Raw genomic sequence first — 16793 nt, forward strand, 5'->3', positions numbered from 1 at the left:
GTTTTTATATGATTTGCATCCTACCACTCAGACTATGAATTTAAAGCAAAATTTTAAACACATTAAATAACCACTATAATTATAATACAATCAACAGTATCCTATTAACTTAGAATTATTATGGGTAGAAATGCATTTCTTGATCACATAGTATAAATCTAGATAACATATAAAACTTCGACATTTTATAACTAGTCAAATTCGAAAAATTCACAATGAAAATGGGGATGTAGCTCAGATGGTAGAGCACTCGCTTAGCATGTGAGAGGTATGGGGATCGATACCTCGCATCTCCACTTTGAAAGCCTTCTAATTGCAAGCTTAGAACACAACACCCAACCTAATGAAATGTGTAATGAAAACAACCAAGAACACGAACACACCAGAAGTGAAGGTTTTCTTGGCTAGATATATGACCCTATATATTAAGTTTTTATATGATTTGCATCCTACCACAGACTATGAATTTAAAGCAAAATTTTAAACACATCAAATAACCACTATAATTATAATACAATCAACAGTATCCTATTAACATAGAATTATTATGGTAGAAATGCATTTCTTGATCACATAGTATAAATCTAGATAACATATAAAACTTCGACATTTTATAACTAGTCAATTCGAAAAATTCACAATGAAAATGGGGATGTAGCTCAGATGGTAGAGCGCTCGCTTAGCATGCGAGAGGTACTTGAAAGCCTTGTAAGTGCAAGCTTAGAACACAACACCCAACATAATCAAATGTGTAATGAAACAATCAAGACCACAAACACCAGAAGTTGAAGGTTTTTTGGGCTAGATATATGACCCTATATATTAAGTTTTTATATGATTTGCATCCTACCACTCAGACTATGAATTTAAAGCAAAATTTTTAACACATCCAATAACCACTATAATTATAATACAATCAACAGTATCCTATTAACTTAGAATTATTATGGGTAGAAATGCATTTCTTGATCACATAGTATAAATCTAGATAACATATAAACTTCGACATTTTATAACTAGTCAAATTCGAAAAATTCATAATGAAATGGGGATGTAGCTCAATGGTAGAGCGCTCGCTTCGCATGCGAGAGGTACGGGATCGATACCCCGCATCTCCACTTTGAATAACGCAATAATTAATAAATCATTGGCGCCGATGAACTTTAAAAATGTGCAATTAAACACAATCCATGAGAAGTGTCAATAGCCCTAAATCTTAAACATTCAACCCCGTTAGCCAGCCAAATAATGGCACCACCCCTATCAGCCCTAATTCTTAAAATCAAGCACTAGAAGTTGAAGGTTTTTTTTTTCTTTTTTTTTTCTTTTAATTTATCATCCTCATCGTCTTCATGGACTGGATATATGACCCTTTTATATATGTTAATAGTTTATATATTTAGAGTTTTTATTTGATTTGCATCCTACCACTCAGACTATGTATTTAAAGCAAAATTTTAAACTCATCGAATAACTACTATAATTATAATACAATCAACAGTAATCCTATTAACTTAGAATTAATATGGGTAGAAATGCATTTCTTGATCACATAGTATAAATCTAGATAACATATAAAACTTCGTCATTTTACAACCAGTCTAATTCGAAAAATTAACAATGAAAATGGGGATGTAGCTCAGATGGTAGAGCGCTCGCTTAGCATGCGAGTGGTACGAGGATCGATACCCGCATCTCCACTTTGAAAGCCTTGTAAGTGCAAGCTTAGAACAAAACACCCAACCTAATCAAATGTGTAATGAAAACAATCAAGACCACGAACACCAGAAGTTGAAGGCTTTCTTGGGCAAGATATATGACCCTATATAATAAGTTTTTATATGATTTGCATCCTACCACTCAGACTATGAATTTAAAGCAAAATTTTAAACACATTAAATAACCACTGTAATTATAATACAATCAACAGTATCCTATTAACTTAGAATTATTATGGGTAGAAATGCATTTCTTGATCACATAGTATAAATCTAGATAACATATAAAACTTCGACATTTTATAACTAGTCAAATTCGAAAAATTCACAATGAAAATGGGGATGTAGCTCAGATGGTAGAGCACTCGCTTAGCATGTGAGAGGTACGGGGATCGATACCCCGCATCTCCACTTTGAAAGCCTTCTAATTGCAAGCTTAGAACACAACACCCAACCTAATGAAATGTGTAATGAAAACAACCAAGAACACGAACACCAGAAGGTGAAAGTTTTATTCGGCTAGATATATGACCCTATATATTAAGTTTTTATATGATTTGCATCCTACCACACAGACTATGAATTTAAAGCAAAAGTTTAAACACATCAAATAACCACTATAATTATAATACAATCAACAGTATCCTATTAACATAGAATTATTATGGGTAGAAATACATTTCTTGATCACATAGTATAAATCTTGATAACATATAAAACTTCGACATTTTATAACTAGTTCAATTCGAAAAATTCACAATGAAAATGGGGATGTAGCTCAGATGGTAGAGCGCTCGCTTAGCATGCGAGAGGTACTTTGAAAGCCTTGTAAGTGCAAGCTTAGAACACAACACCCAACATATCAAATGTGTAATGAAAACAATCAAGACCACAAACACCAGAAGTTGAAGGTTTTATTGGGCTAGATATATGACCCTATATATTAAGTTTTTATATGATTTGCATCCTACCACTCAGACTATGAATTTAAAGCAAAATTTTAAACACATCAAATAACCACTATAATTATAATAAATCAACAGTATCCTATTCACTTAGAATTATTATGGGTAGAAATGAATTTCTTGATCACATAGTATAAATCTAGATAACATATAAAACTTCGAAATTTTATAACTAGTCAAATTCGAGAAATTCACAATGAAAATGGGGATGTAGCTCAGATGGTAGAGCGCTCGCTTAGCATGCGAGAGGTATGGGGATTGATACCCCGCATCTCCACTTTGAAAGCCTTCTAAGTGCAAGCTTAGAACACAACACCCAACCTAATCAAATGTGTAATGAAAACAACCAAGAACACGAACACCAGACGTTGAAGGCTTTATTGGGCAAGATATATGACCTTATATATTAAGTTTTTATATGATTTGCATCCTACCACTCAGACTATGAATTTAAAGCAAAATTTTAAACACATCAAATAACCACTATAATTATAATACAATCAACAGTATCCTATTAACTTAGAATTATTATGGGTAGAAATGCATTTCTTGATCACATAGTATAAATCTAGATAACATATAAAACTTCGACATTTTATACTAGTCAAATTCGAAAAATTCATAATGAAATGGGGATGTAGCTCAAATGGTAGAGCGCTCGCTTCGCATGCGAGAGGTACGGGGATCGATACTCCGCATCTCCACTTTGAATAACGCAATAATTAAAAAATCATTGGCGCCGATGAACTTTAAAATGTGCAATTAAACACAATCCCATGAGAAGTGTCAATAGCCCTAAATCTTAAAACATTCAACCCCGTTAGCCAGCCCAAATAATGGCACCACCCTATCAGCCCTAATTCTTAAAATCAAGCACTAGAAGTTGAAGGTTTTTTTTTCTTTTTTTTTTCTTTTTTTTCTTTCGTCTTCATGGACTAGATATATGACCCTTTTATATATGTTAATAGTATATATATTTAGTTTTTATATGATTTGCATCCTACCACTCAGACTATGAATTTAAAGCAAAATTTTAAACTCATCGAATAACTACTATAATTATAATACAATCAACAGTATCCTATTAACTTAGAATTAATATGGGTAGAAATGCATTTCTTGATCACATAGTATAAATATAGATAACATATAAAACTTCGTCATTTTACAACCAGTCTAATTCAAAAAATTAACAATGAAAATGGGGATGTAGCTCAGATGGTAGAGCGCTCGCTTAGCATGCGAGAGGTACGGGGATCGATACCCCGCATCTCCACTTTGAAAGCCTTGTAAGTGCAAGCTTAGAACACAACACCCAACCTAATCAAATGTGTAATGAAAACAATCAACACCACGAACACCAGAACACCAGAAGTTGAAGGCTTTCTTGGGCAAGATATATGACCCTATATAATAAGTTTTTATATGATTTGCATCCTACCACTCAGACTATGAATTTAAAGCAAAATTTTAAACACATTAAATAACCACTATAATTATAATACAATCAACAGTATCCTATTAACTTAGAATTATTATGGGTAGAAATGCATTTCTTGATCACATAGTATAAATCTAGATAACATATAAAACTTCGACATTTTATAACTAGTCAAATTCGAAAAATTCACAATGAAAATGGGGATGTAGCTCAGATGGTAGAGCACTCGCTTAGCATGTGAGAGGTACGGGGATCGATACCCCGCATCTCCACTTTGAAAGCCTTCTAATTGCAAGCTTAGAACACAACACCCAACCTAATGAAATGTGTAATGAAAACAACCAAGAACACGAACACCAGAAGGTGAAGGTTTTATTCGGCTAGATATATGACCCTATATATTAAGTTTTTATATGATTTGCATCCTACCACTCAGATTATGAATTTAATGCAAAACTTTAAACACATCAAATAACCACTATAATTATAATACAATCAACAGTATCCAATTAACTTAGAATTATTGTGGGTAGAAATGCATTTCTTGATCACATAGTATAAATCTAGATAACAAATAAAACTTCGACATTTTATAACTAGTCAAATTCGAAAAATTCACAATGAAAATGGGGATGTAGCTCAGATGGTAGAGCGCTCGCTTAGCATGCGAGAGGTACGGGGAAGATACCCCGCATCTCCACTTTGAATAGAAACCTAACGCAATAACAAAAAATCATAGGCGCCAAAGAACTTTAAAAATGTGCAATTAAACGCAATCCATGAGAAGTGTGAAATAATGGCACCACCCCTATCAGCCCTAATTCTTAAAATCAAGCACTAGAAGTTGAAGGTTTTTTTTCTTTTTATTCATCCTCCTCATCGTCTTCATGGACTAGATATATGACCCTTTTATATATGTTAATAGTATATATATTTAGAGTTTTTATATGATTTGCATCCTACCACTCAGACTATGAATTTAAAGCAAAATTTTAAACTCATCGAATAACTACTATAATTATAATACAATCAACAGTATCCTATTAACTTAGAATTAATATGGGTAGAAATGCATTTCTTGATCACATAGTATAAATATAGATAACATATAAAACCTTCGTCATTTTACAACCAGTCTAATTCAAAAAATTAACAATGAAAATGGGGATGTAGCTCAGATGGTAGAGCACTCGCTTAGCATGCGAGAGGTACGGGGATCGATACCCCGCATCTCCACTTTGAAAGCCTTGAAAGTGCAAGCTTAAAACACAACACCCAACCTAATCAATTGTGTAATTAAAACAATCAAGACCACGAACACCAGAAGTTGAAGGCTTTCTTGGGCTAGATACATGACCCTATATATTAAGTTTTTATATGATTTGCATCCTACTACTCAGACTATGAATTTAAAGCAAAATTTTAAACACATCAAATAACCACTATAATTATAATACAATCAACAGTATCCTATTAACATAGAATTATTATGGGTAGAAATGCATTTCTTGATCACATAGTATAAATCTAGATAACATATAAAACTTCGTCATTTTACAACCAGTCTAATTCGAAAAATTCACAATGAAAATGGGGATGTAGCTCAGATGGTAGAGCGCTCGCTTAGCATGCGAGAGGTACGGGGATCGATACCCCGCATCTCCACTTTGAAAGCCTTGTAAGTGCAAGCTTAGAACACCACACCCAACCTAATCAAATGTGTAATGAAAACAATCAAGACCACGAACACCAGAAGTTGAAGGCTTTCTTGGGCAAGATATATGACCCTATATAATAAGTTTTTATATGATTTGCATCCTACCACTCAGACTATGAATTTAATGCAAAATTTTAAACACATCAATAACCACTATAATTATAATACAATCAACAGTATCCTATTAACTTAGAATTATTATGGGTAGAAATGCATTTCTTGATCACATAGTATAAATCTAGATAACATATAAAACTTCGACATTTTATAACTAGTCAAATTCGAAAAATTCACAATGAAAATGGGGATGTAGCTCAGATGGTAGAGCGCTCGCTTAGCATGCGAGAGGTACGGGGAAAGATACCCCGCATCTCCACTTTGAATAGAAGACCTAACGCAATAACAATAAATCATAGGCGCCGAAGAACTTTAAAAATGTGCAATTAAACGCAATCCCATGAGAAGTGTCTAAATCACCCCTATCAGCCCTAATTCTTAAAATCAAGCACTAGAAGTTGAAGGTTTTTTTTCTTTTTATTCATCCTCCTCATCGTCTTCATGGACTAGATATATGACCCTTTTATATATGTTAATAGTATATATATTTAGAGTTTTTATATGATTTGCATCCTACCACTCAGACTATGAATTTAAAGCAAAATTTTAAACTCATCGAATAACTACTATAATTATAATACAATCAACAGTATCCTATTAACTTAGAATTAATATGGGTAGAAATGCATTTCTTGATCACATAGTATAAATATAGATAACATATAAAACCTTCGTCATTTTACAACCAGTCTAATTCGAAAAATTCACAATGAAAATGGGGATGTAGCTCAGATGGTAGAGCGCTCGCTTAGCATGCGAGAGGTACGGGGATCGATACCCGCATCTCCACTTTGAAAGCCTTGTAAGTGCAAGCTTAAAACACAACACCCAACCTAATCAAATGTGTAATGAAAACAATCAAGACCACGAACACCAGAAGTTGAAGGCTTTCTTGGGCTAGATATATAACCCTATATATTAAGTTTTTATATGATTTGCATCCTACCACTCAGACTATGAATTTAAAGCAAATAACCACTATAATTATAATACAATCAACAGTATCCTATTAACTTAGAAATTATTATGGGTAGAAATGCATTTCTTGATCACATAGTATAAATCTAGATAACATATAAAACCTTCGTCATTTTACAACTAGCCTAATTCGAAAAATTCTAAATGAAAATGGGGATGTAGCTCAGATGGTAGAGCGCTCGCTTAGCATGCGAGAGGTACGGGGACCGATACCCCGCATCTCCATTTTGAAAGCCTTGTAAGTGCAAGCTTAGAACACAACACCCAACCTAATCAAATGTGTAATGAAAACAATCAAGACCACGAACACCAGAAGTTGAAGGCTTTCTTGGGCTAGATATATGACCCTATATATTAAGTTTTTATATGATTTGCATCCTACCACTCAGACTATGAATTTAATGAAAAATTTAAACACATCAAATAACCACTATAATTATAATTCAATCAACAGTATCCTATTAACTTAGAATTATTATGGGTAGAAATGCATTTCTGATCACATAGTATAAATCTAGATAACATATAAAACTTCAACATTTTATAACTAGTCAAATTCGAAAAATTCACAATGAAAATGGGGATGTAGCTCAGATGGTAGAGCGCTCGCTTAGCATGCGAGAGGTACGGGGATCGATACCCGCATCTCCACTTTGAATAGAAGAATTAACGCAATAACAATAAATCATAGGCGCCGATAAACTTTAAAAATGTGCAATTAAACGCAATCCCATGAGAAGTGTCTAGCTGGCCCAAATAATGGCACCACCCCTATCAGCCTTAATTCTTAAAATAAAGCACTAGAAGTTGAAGGTTTTTTTTCTTTTTATTCATCCTCCTCATCGTCTTCATGGGCTAGATATATGACCCTTTTATATATGTAAATAGTATATATATTATGAGTTTTTATATGATTTGCATCCTACCACTCAGACTATGAATTTAAAGCAAATTTTAAACTTTTCGAATAACTACTATATTATAATACAATCAACAGTATCCTATTAACTTAGAATTAATATGGGTAGAAATGCATTTCTTGATCACATAGTATAAATCTAGATAACATATAAAACCTTCGTCATTTTACAACCAGTCTAATTCGACAAATTCACAATAAAATGGGGATGTAGCTCAGATGGTAGAGCGCTCGCTTAGCATGCGAGAGGTACGGGATCGATACCCCGCATCTCCACTTTGAAAGCCTTGTAAGTGCAAGCTTAAAACACAACACCCAACCAAATCAAATGTGTAATGAAAACAATCAAGACCACGACCACCAGAAGTTGAAGGCTTTCTTGGGCTAGATATATGACCCTATATATTAAGTTTTTATATGATTTGCATCCTACCACTCAGACTATGAATTTAAAGCAAAACTTTAAACACATCAAATAACCACTATAATTATAATACAATCAACAGTATCCTATTAACTTAGAAATTATTATGGGTAGAAATGCATTTCTTGATCACATAGTATAAATCTAGATAACATATAAAAACTTCATCATTTTACAACCAGTCTAATTCGAAAAATTCACAATGAAAATGGGGATGTAGCTCAGATGGTAGAGCGCTCGCTTAGCATGCGAGAGGTACGGGGATCGATACCCCGCATCTCCACTTTGAAAGCCTTGTAAGTGCAAGCTTAGAACACAACACCCAACCTAATCAAATGTGTAATTAAAACAATCAAGACCACGAACACCAGAAGTTGAAGGCTTTCTTGGGCTAGATATATGACCCTATATATTAAGTTTTTATATGATTTGCATCCTACCACTCAGACTATGAATTTAAAGCAAAATTTTAAACACATCAAATAACCACTATAATTATAATACAATCAACAGTATCCTATTAACTTAGAATTATTATGGGTAGAAATGCATTTCTTGATCACATAGTATAAATCTAGATAACATATAAAACTTCGACATTTTATAACTAGTCAAATTCGAAAAATTCAAAATGAAAATGGGGATGTAGCTCAGATGGTAGAGCGCTCGCTTCGCATGCGAGAGGTACGGGGATGATACCCCGCATCTCCACTTTGAATAGAACAACTAACGCAATAAAATAATTATAGGCGCCGATGAACTTTAAAAATGTGTAATTAAACGCAATCCCATGAGAAGTGTCAATAGCCTAAATCTTAAAACATTCAACCCCGTTAGCCAGCCCAATAATGGCACCACCCATATCAACCCTAATTCTTAAAATCAAGCACTAGAAGTTGAAGGTTTTTTTTTTTTTTTTTTTCTTTTATTCATCCTCCTCATCGTCTTCATGGACTAGATATATGACCCTTTTATATATGTTAATAGTATATATATTTAGAGTTTTTATATGATTTGCATCCTACCACTCAGACTATGAATTTAAAGCAAAATTTTAAACTCATCGAATAACTACTATAATTATAATACAATCAACAGTATCCTATTAACTTAGAATTAATATGGGTAGAAATGCATTTCTTGATCACATAGTATAAATCTAGATAACATATAAAACCTTCGTCATTTTACAACCAGTCTAATTCGAAAAATTCACAATGAAAATGGGGATGTAGCTCAGATGGTAGAGCGCTCGCTTAGCATGCGAGAGGTACGGGACGATACCCCGCATCTCCACTTTGAAAGCCTTGTAAGTGCAAGCTTAGAACACAACACCCAACCTAATCAAATGTGTAATGAAAACAATCAAGCTTAGGCTAATCAAATGTGTAATGAAAACAATCAAGACCACGAACACCAGAAGTTGAAGGCTTTCTTGGGCTAGATATATGACCCTATATATTAAGTTTTTATATGATTTGCATCCTACCACTCAGACTATGAATTTAAAGCAAAATTTTAAACACATCAAATAACCACTATAATTATAATACAATCAACAGTATCCTATTAACTTAGAATTATTATGGGTAGAAATGCATTTCTTGATCACATAGTATAAATCTAGATAACATATAAAACTTCGACATTTTATAACTAGTCAAATTCGAAAAATTCACAATGAAAATGGGGATGTAGCTCAGATGGTAGAGCGCTCGCTTCGCATGCGAGAGGTACGGGAATCGATACCCCGCATCTCCACTTTGAATAGAACAACTAACGCAATAACAATAAATCATGCCGATGTACTTAAAAATGTGCAATTAAACGCAATCCATGAGAAGTGTCAATAGCCATAAATCCTAAAACATTCAACCTCGTTAGCCAACCCAAATAATGGCACACCCCTATCAGCCCTAATTCTTAAAATCAAGCACTAGAGAAGTTGAAGGTCCTCATCGTTCATGGACTAGATATAAGACCCTTTTATATATCTTAATAGTATATATATTTAGAGTTTTTATATGATTTGCATCCTACCACTCAGACTATGAATTTAAAGCAAAATTTTAAACTCATCGAATAACTACTATAATTATAATACAATCAACAGTATCCTATTAACTTAGAATTAATATGGGTAGAAATGCATTTCTTGATCACATAGTATAAATCTAGATAACATATAAAACTTCGACATTTTATAACTAGTCAAATTCGAAAAATTCACAATGAAAATGGGGATGTAGCTCAGATGGTAGAGCGCTCGCTTAGCATGCGAGAGGTACGGGGATCGATACCCGCATCTCCACTTTGAAAGCTTTCTAAGTGCAAGCTTAGAACACAACACCCAACCTAATCAAATGTGTAATGAAAACAATCAAGACACGAACACCAGAAGTTGAAGGCTTTCTTGGCTAGATATATGACCCTATATATTAAGTTTTTATATGATTTGCATCTACCACTCAGACTATGAATTTAAAGCAAAATTTTAAACACATCAAATAACCACTATAATTATAATACAATCAACAGTATCCTATTAACTTAGAATTATTATGGGTAGAAATGCATTTCTTGATCACATAGTATAAATCTAGATAACATATAAAACTTCGACATTTTATAACTAGTCAAATTCGAAAAATTCACAATGAAAATGGGGATGTAGCTCAGATGGTAGAGCGCTCGCTTAGCATGCGAGAGGTACGGGATCGATACCCCGCATCTCCACTTTGAAAGCCTTGTAAGTGCTAGCTTAGAACATAACACCCAACCTAATCAAATGTGTAATGAAAACAATCAAGACCACGACACCAGAAGTTGAAGGCTTTCTTGGGCTAGATATATGACCCTATATATTAAGTTTTTATATGATTTGCATCCTACCACTCAGACTATGAATTTAAAGCAAAATTTTAAACACATCAAATAACCACTATAATTATAATACAATCAACTGTATCCTATTAACTTAGAATTATTATGGGTAGAAATGCATTTCTTGATCACATAGTATAAATCTAGATAACATATAAAACTTCGACATTTTATAACTAGTCAAATTCGAAAAATTCACAATGAAAATGGGATGTAGCTCAGATGGTAGAGCGCTCGCTTCGCATGCGAGAGGTACGGGATCGATACCCCGCATCTCCACTTTGAATAGAACCACTAACGCAATAACAATAAATCATAGGCGATGTACTATAAAAATGTGCAATTAAACGCAATCCCATGAGAAGTGTCAATAGCCATAAATCTTAAAACATTCAAATAGCCAACCCAAATAATCTATCAGCCCTAATTCTTAAAATCAAGCACTAGAGAAGTTGAAGGTTTTATTCATCCTCCTCATCGTCTTCATGACTAGATATAAGACCCTTTTATATATGTTAATAGTATATATATTAGAGTTTTTATATGATTTGCATCCTACCACTCAGACTATGAATTTAAGCAAAATTTTAAACACATCAAATAACACTATAATTATAATACAATCAACAGTATCCTATTAACTTAGAATTATTATGGGTAGAAATGCATTTCTTGATCACATAGTATAAATCTAGATAACATATAAAACTTCGACATTTTAACTAGTCAAATTCGAAAAATTCACAATGAAAATGGGGATGTAGCTCAGATGGTAGAGCGCTCGCTTAGCATGCGAGAGGTACGGGGATCGATACCCCGCATCTCCACTTTGAAAGCCTTGTAAGTGCAAGCTTAGAACACAACACCCAACCTAATCAAATGTGTAATGAAAACAATCAAGACCACGAACACCAGAAGTTGAAGGCTTTCTTGGGCTAGATATATGACCTATATATTAAGTTTTATATGATTTGCATTAAGTTTTTATAATTTGCATCTACCACTCAGACTATGAATTTAAAGCAAAATTTTAAACACATCAAATAACCACTATAATTATAATACAATCAACAGTATCCTATTAACTTAGAATTATTATGGGTAGAAATGCATTTCTTGATCACATAGTATAAATCTAGATAACATATAAAACTTCGACATTTTATAACTAGTCAAATTCGAAAAATTCACAATGAAAATGGGGATGTAGCTCAGATGGTAGAGCGCTCGCTTCGCATGCGAGAGGTACGGGAATCGATACCCCGCATCTCCACTTTGAATAGAACAACAATAAATCCCGACAACGCCGAATGTGCAATTAAACGCAATCCCATGAGAAGTGTCAATAGCCATAAATCTTAAAACATTCAACCTCGTTAGCCAACCCAAATAATGGCACCACCCCTATCAGCCCTAATTCTTAAAATCAGCACTAGAGAAGTTAATTATTCATCCTCCTCATCGGACTAGATATGACCCTTTTATATATGTTAATAGTATATATATAGAGTTTTTATATGATTTGCATCCTACCACTCAGACTATGAATTTAAAGCAAAATTTAAACTCATCGAATAACTACTATAATTATAATACAATCAACAGTATCCTATTAACTTAGAATTAATATGGGTAGAAATGCATTTCTTGATCACATAGTATAAATCTAGATAACATATAAAACTTCGTCATTTTACAACCAGTCTAATTCGAAAAATTCACAATTAAAATGGGGATGTAGCTCAGATGGTAGAGCGCTCGTTAGCATGCGAGAGTACGGGGATCGATACCCGCATCTCCACTTTGAAGCCTTGTAATGCAAGCTTAGAACACAACACCCAACCTAATCAAATGTGTAATGAAAACAATCAAGACCACGAACACCAGAAGTTGAAGGCTTTCTTGGGCTAGATATATGACCCTATATATTAAGTTTTTATATGATTTGCATCCTACCACTCAGACTATGAATTTAAAGCAAAATTTTAAACACATCAAATAACACTATAATTATAATACAATCAACAGTATCCTATTAACATAGAATTATTATGGGTAGAAATGCATTTCTTGATCACATAGTATAAATCTAGATAACATATAAAACTTCGACATTTTATAACTAGTCAATTCGAAAAATTCACAATGAAAATGGGGATGTAGCTCAGATGGTAGAGCGCTCGCTTAGCATGCGAGAGGTACGGGGATCGATACCCCGCATCTCCACTTTGAAAGCCTTGTAAGTGCTAGCTTAGAACATAACACCCAACCTAATCAAATGTGTAATGAAAACAATCAAGACCACGAACACCAGAAGTTGAAGGCTTTCTTGGGCTAGATATATGAGCCTATATATTAAGTTTTTTATAGATTTGCATCCTACCACTCAGACTATGAATTTAAAGCAAAATTTTAAACACATCAAATAACCACTATAATTATAATACAATCAACTATATCCTATTAACTTAGAATTATTATGGGTAGAAATGCATTTCTTGATCACATAGTATAAATCTAGATAACATATAAAACTTCGACATTTTATAACTAGTCAAATTCGAAAAATTCACAATGAAAATGGGGATGTAGCTCAGATGGTAGAGCGCTCGCTTCGCATGCGAGAGGTACGGGAATCGATACCCCGCATCTCCACTTTGAATAGAACAACTAACGCAATAACAATAAATCATAGGCGCCGATGTACTATAAAAATGTGCAATTAAACGCAATCCCATGAGAAGTGTCAATAGCCATAAATCTTAAAACATTCAACCTCGTTAGCCAACCCAAATAATGGCACCACCCCTATCAGCCCTAATTCTTAAAATCAAGCACTAGAGAAGTTGAAGGTTTTTTTCTTTTTTTTTCTTTTTATTCATCCTCCTCATCGTTCATGGACTAGATATAGACCCTTTTATATATGTTAATAGTATATATATTTAGAGTTTTTATATGATTTGCATCCTACCACTCAGACTATGAATTTAAAGCAAAATTTTAAACTCATCGAATAACTACTATAATTATAATACAATCAACAGTATCCTATTAACTTAGAATTAATATGGGTAGAAATGCATTTCTTGATCACATAGTATAAATCTAGATAACATATAAAACTTCGACATTTTATAACTATTCAAATTCGAAAAATTCACAATGAAAATGGGGATGTAGCTCAGATGGAGCGCTCGCTTAGCATGCGAGAGGTACGGGATCGATACCCGCATCTCCACTTTGAAAGCCTTGTAAGTGCAAGCTTAGAACACAACACCCAACCTAATCAAATGTGTAATGAAAACAATCAAGACCACGAACACCAGAAGTTGAAGGCTTTCTTGGGCTAGATATATGACCCTATATATTAAGTTTTATATGATTTGCATCCTACACTCAGACTATGAATTTAAAGCAAAATTTTAAACACATCAAATAACACTATAATTATAATACAATCAACAGTATCCTATTAACTTAGAATTATTATGGTAGAAATGCATTTCTTGATCACATAGTATAAATCTAGATAACATATAAAACTTCGACATTTTATAACTAGTCAAATTCGAAAAATTCACAATGAAAATGGGGATGTAGCTCAGATGGTAGAGCGCTCGCTTAGCATGCGAGAGGTACGGATCGATACCCCGCATCTCCACTTTGAAAGCCATGTAAGTGCAATGCTTAGAACACAACACCCAAACTAATCAAATGTGTAATGAAAACAATCAAGACCACGAACACCAGAAGTTGAAGGCTTTCTTGGGCTAGATATATGACCCATATATATTAAGTTTTTATATGATTTGCATCCTACCACTCAGACTATGAATTTAAAGCAAAATTTTAAACACATCAAATAACACTATAATTATAATACAATCAACAGTATCCTATTAACTTAGAATTATTATGGGTAGAAATGCATTTCTTGATCACATAGTATAAATCTAGATAACATATAAAACTTCGACATTTTATAACTAGTCAATTCGAAAAATTCACAATGAAAATGGGGATGTAGCTCAGATGGTAGAGCGCTCGCTTAGCATGCGAGAGGTACGGGATCGATACCCCGCATCTCACTTTGAAAGCCTTGTAAGTGCAAGCTTAGAACACAACACCCAACCTAATCAAATGTGTAATGAAAACAATCAAGACCACGAACACCAGAAGTTGAAGGCTTTCTTGGGCTAGATATATGACCCTATATATTAAGTTTTTTATAGATTTGCATCCTACCACTCAGACTATGAATTTAAAGCAAAATTTTAAACACATCAAATAACCACTATAATTATAATACAATCAACAGTATCCTATTAACATAGAATTATTATGGGTAGAAATGCATTTCTTGATCACATAGTATAAATCTAGATAACATATAAAACTTCGACATTTTATAACTAGTCAAATTCGAAAAATTCACAATGAAAATGGGATGTAGCTCAGATGGTAGAGCGCTCGCTTAGCATGCGAGAGGTACGGGATCGATACCCCGCATCTCCACTTTGAAAGCCTTAAGTGCTAGCTTAGAACATAACACCCAACCTAATCAAATGTGTAATGAAAACAATCAAGACCACGAACACCAGAAGTTGAAGGCTTTCTTGGGCTAGATATATGACCCTATATATTAAGTTTTTATATGATTTGCATCCTACCACTCAGACTATGAATTTAAAGCAAAATTTTAAACACATCAAATAACCACTATAATTATAATACAATCAAAGTATCCTATTAACTTAGAATTATTATGGTAGAAATGCATTCTTGATCACATAGTACAAATCTAGATAACATATAAAACTTCGACATTTTATAACTAGTCAAATTCGAAAAATTCACAATGAAAATGGGGATGTAGCTCAGATGGTAGAGCGCTCGCTTCGCATGCGAGAGGTACGGGAATCGATACCCCGCATCTCCACTTTGAATAGAACAACTAACGCAATAACAATAAATCATAGGCGCCGATGTACTATAAAAATGTGCAATTAAACGCAATCCCATGAGAAGTGTCAATAGCCATAAATCTTAAAACATTCAACCTCGTTAGCCAACCCAAATAATGGCACCACCCCTATCAGCCCTAATTCTTAAAATCAAGCACTAGAGAAGTTGAAGGTTTTTTTTTTTTTTTTTCTTTTTATTCATCCTCCTCATCGTCTTCATGGACTAGATATAAGACCCTTTTATATATCTTAATAATATATATATTAGAGTTTTTATATGATTTGCATCCTACCACTCAGACTATGAATTTAAAGCAAAATTTTAAACTCATCGAATAACTACTATAATTATAATACAATCAACAGTATCCTATTAACTTAGAATTAAATGGGTAGAAATGCATTTCTTGATCACATAGTATAAATCTAGATAACATATAAAACTTCGACATTTTATAACTAGTCAAATTCGAAAAATTCACAATGAAAATGGGGATGTAGCTCAGATGGTAAAGCGCTCGCTTAGCATGCGAGAGGTACGGGATCGATACCCTGCATCTCCACTTTGAAAGCCTTGTAAGTGCAAGCTTAGAACACAACACCCAACCTAATCAAATGTGTAATGAAACAATCAAGACCACGAACACCAGAAGTTGAAGGCTTTCTT

The 16793-nt window shown here is 33.5% G+C and overlaps 21 non-coding genes across 21 annotated transcripts; all 21 read left to right on the forward strand.

Moving 5' to 3' along the window:
- Positions 1-1047: 1047 nt before the first annotated feature.
- On the forward strand, positions 1048-1118 carry TRNAA-CGC. Its single transcript has one exon. It is a non-coding gene; the product is annotated as a tRNA-Ala (tRNA).
- A 938-nt stretch (positions 1119-2056) lies between these two features.
- On the forward strand, positions 2057-2129 carry TRNAA-AGC. The gene has a single exon. It is a non-coding gene; the product is annotated as a tRNA-Ala (tRNA).
- A 758-nt stretch (positions 2130-2887) lies between these two features.
- Positions 2888-2960, forward strand: TRNAA-AGC. Its single transcript has one exon. It is a non-coding gene; the product is annotated as a tRNA-Ala (tRNA).
- Positions 2961-3314: 354 nt separating this feature from the next.
- TRNAA-CGC lies at positions 3315-3387 on the forward strand. The gene has a single exon. It is a non-coding gene; the product is annotated as a tRNA-Ala (tRNA).
- Positions 3388-3886: 499 nt separating this feature from the next.
- TRNAA-AGC lies at positions 3887-3959 on the forward strand. Its single transcript has one exon. It is a non-coding gene; the product is annotated as a tRNA-Ala (tRNA).
- A 364-nt stretch (positions 3960-4323) lies between these two features.
- Positions 4324-4396, forward strand: TRNAA-AGC. The gene has a single exon. It is a non-coding gene; the product is annotated as a tRNA-Ala (tRNA).
- An 891-nt stretch (positions 4397-5287) lies between these two features.
- On the forward strand, positions 5288-5360 carry TRNAA-AGC. The gene has a single exon. It is a non-coding gene; the product is annotated as a tRNA-Ala (tRNA).
- Positions 5361-5716: 356 nt separating this feature from the next.
- Positions 5717-5789, forward strand: TRNAA-AGC. Its single transcript has one exon. It is a non-coding gene; the product is annotated as a tRNA-Ala (tRNA).
- Positions 5790-6675: 886 nt separating this feature from the next.
- Positions 6676-6747, forward strand: TRNAA-AGC. The gene has a single exon. It is a non-coding gene; the product is annotated as a tRNA-Ala (tRNA).
- Positions 6748-7088: 341 nt separating this feature from the next.
- Positions 7089-7161, forward strand: TRNAA-AGC. Its single transcript has one exon. It is a non-coding gene; the product is annotated as a tRNA-Ala (tRNA).
- A 354-nt stretch (positions 7162-7515) lies between these two features.
- TRNAA-AGC lies at positions 7516-7587 on the forward strand. Its single transcript has one exon. It is a non-coding gene; the product is annotated as a tRNA-Ala (tRNA).
- A 472-nt stretch (positions 7588-8059) lies between these two features.
- Positions 8060-8131, forward strand: TRNAA-AGC. Its single transcript has one exon. It is a non-coding gene; the product is annotated as a tRNA-Ala (tRNA).
- A 358-nt stretch (positions 8132-8489) lies between these two features.
- Positions 8490-8562, forward strand: TRNAA-AGC. Its single transcript has one exon. It is a non-coding gene; the product is annotated as a tRNA-Ala (tRNA).
- A 1405-nt stretch (positions 8563-9967) lies between these two features.
- Positions 9968-10040, forward strand: TRNAA-CGC. The gene has a single exon. It is a non-coding gene; the product is annotated as a tRNA-Ala (tRNA).
- Positions 10041-10518: 478 nt separating this feature from the next.
- TRNAA-AGC lies at positions 10519-10590 on the forward strand. The gene has a single exon. It is a non-coding gene; the product is annotated as a tRNA-Ala (tRNA).
- Positions 10591-10943: 353 nt separating this feature from the next.
- TRNAA-AGC lies at positions 10944-11015 on the forward strand. Its single transcript has one exon. It is a non-coding gene; the product is annotated as a tRNA-Ala (tRNA).
- Positions 11016-11916: 901 nt separating this feature from the next.
- TRNAA-AGC lies at positions 11917-11989 on the forward strand. Its single transcript has one exon. It is a non-coding gene; the product is annotated as a tRNA-Ala (tRNA).
- Positions 11990-12362: 373 nt separating this feature from the next.
- On the forward strand, positions 12363-12435 carry TRNAA-CGC. Its single transcript has one exon. It is a non-coding gene; the product is annotated as a tRNA-Ala (tRNA).
- An 880-nt stretch (positions 12436-13315) lies between these two features.
- On the forward strand, positions 13316-13388 carry TRNAA-AGC. The gene has a single exon. It is a non-coding gene; the product is annotated as a tRNA-Ala (tRNA).
- A 356-nt stretch (positions 13389-13744) lies between these two features.
- TRNAA-CGC lies at positions 13745-13817 on the forward strand. Its single transcript has one exon. It is a non-coding gene; the product is annotated as a tRNA-Ala (tRNA).
- A 2211-nt stretch (positions 13818-16028) lies between these two features.
- TRNAA-CGC lies at positions 16029-16101 on the forward strand. Its single transcript has one exon. It is a non-coding gene; the product is annotated as a tRNA-Ala (tRNA).
- Positions 16102-16793: the final 692 nt, after the last annotated feature.

The sequence above is a fragment of the Ipomoea nil genome, unplaced genomic scaffold (assembly GCF_001879475.1).
Source record: "Ipomoea nil cultivar Tokyo-kokei standard unplaced genomic scaffold, Asagao_1.1 scaffold1450, whole genome shotgun sequence".
Taxonomy (NCBI): Eukaryota; Viridiplantae; Streptophyta; class Magnoliopsida; order Solanales; family Convolvulaceae; genus Ipomoea; species Ipomoea nil.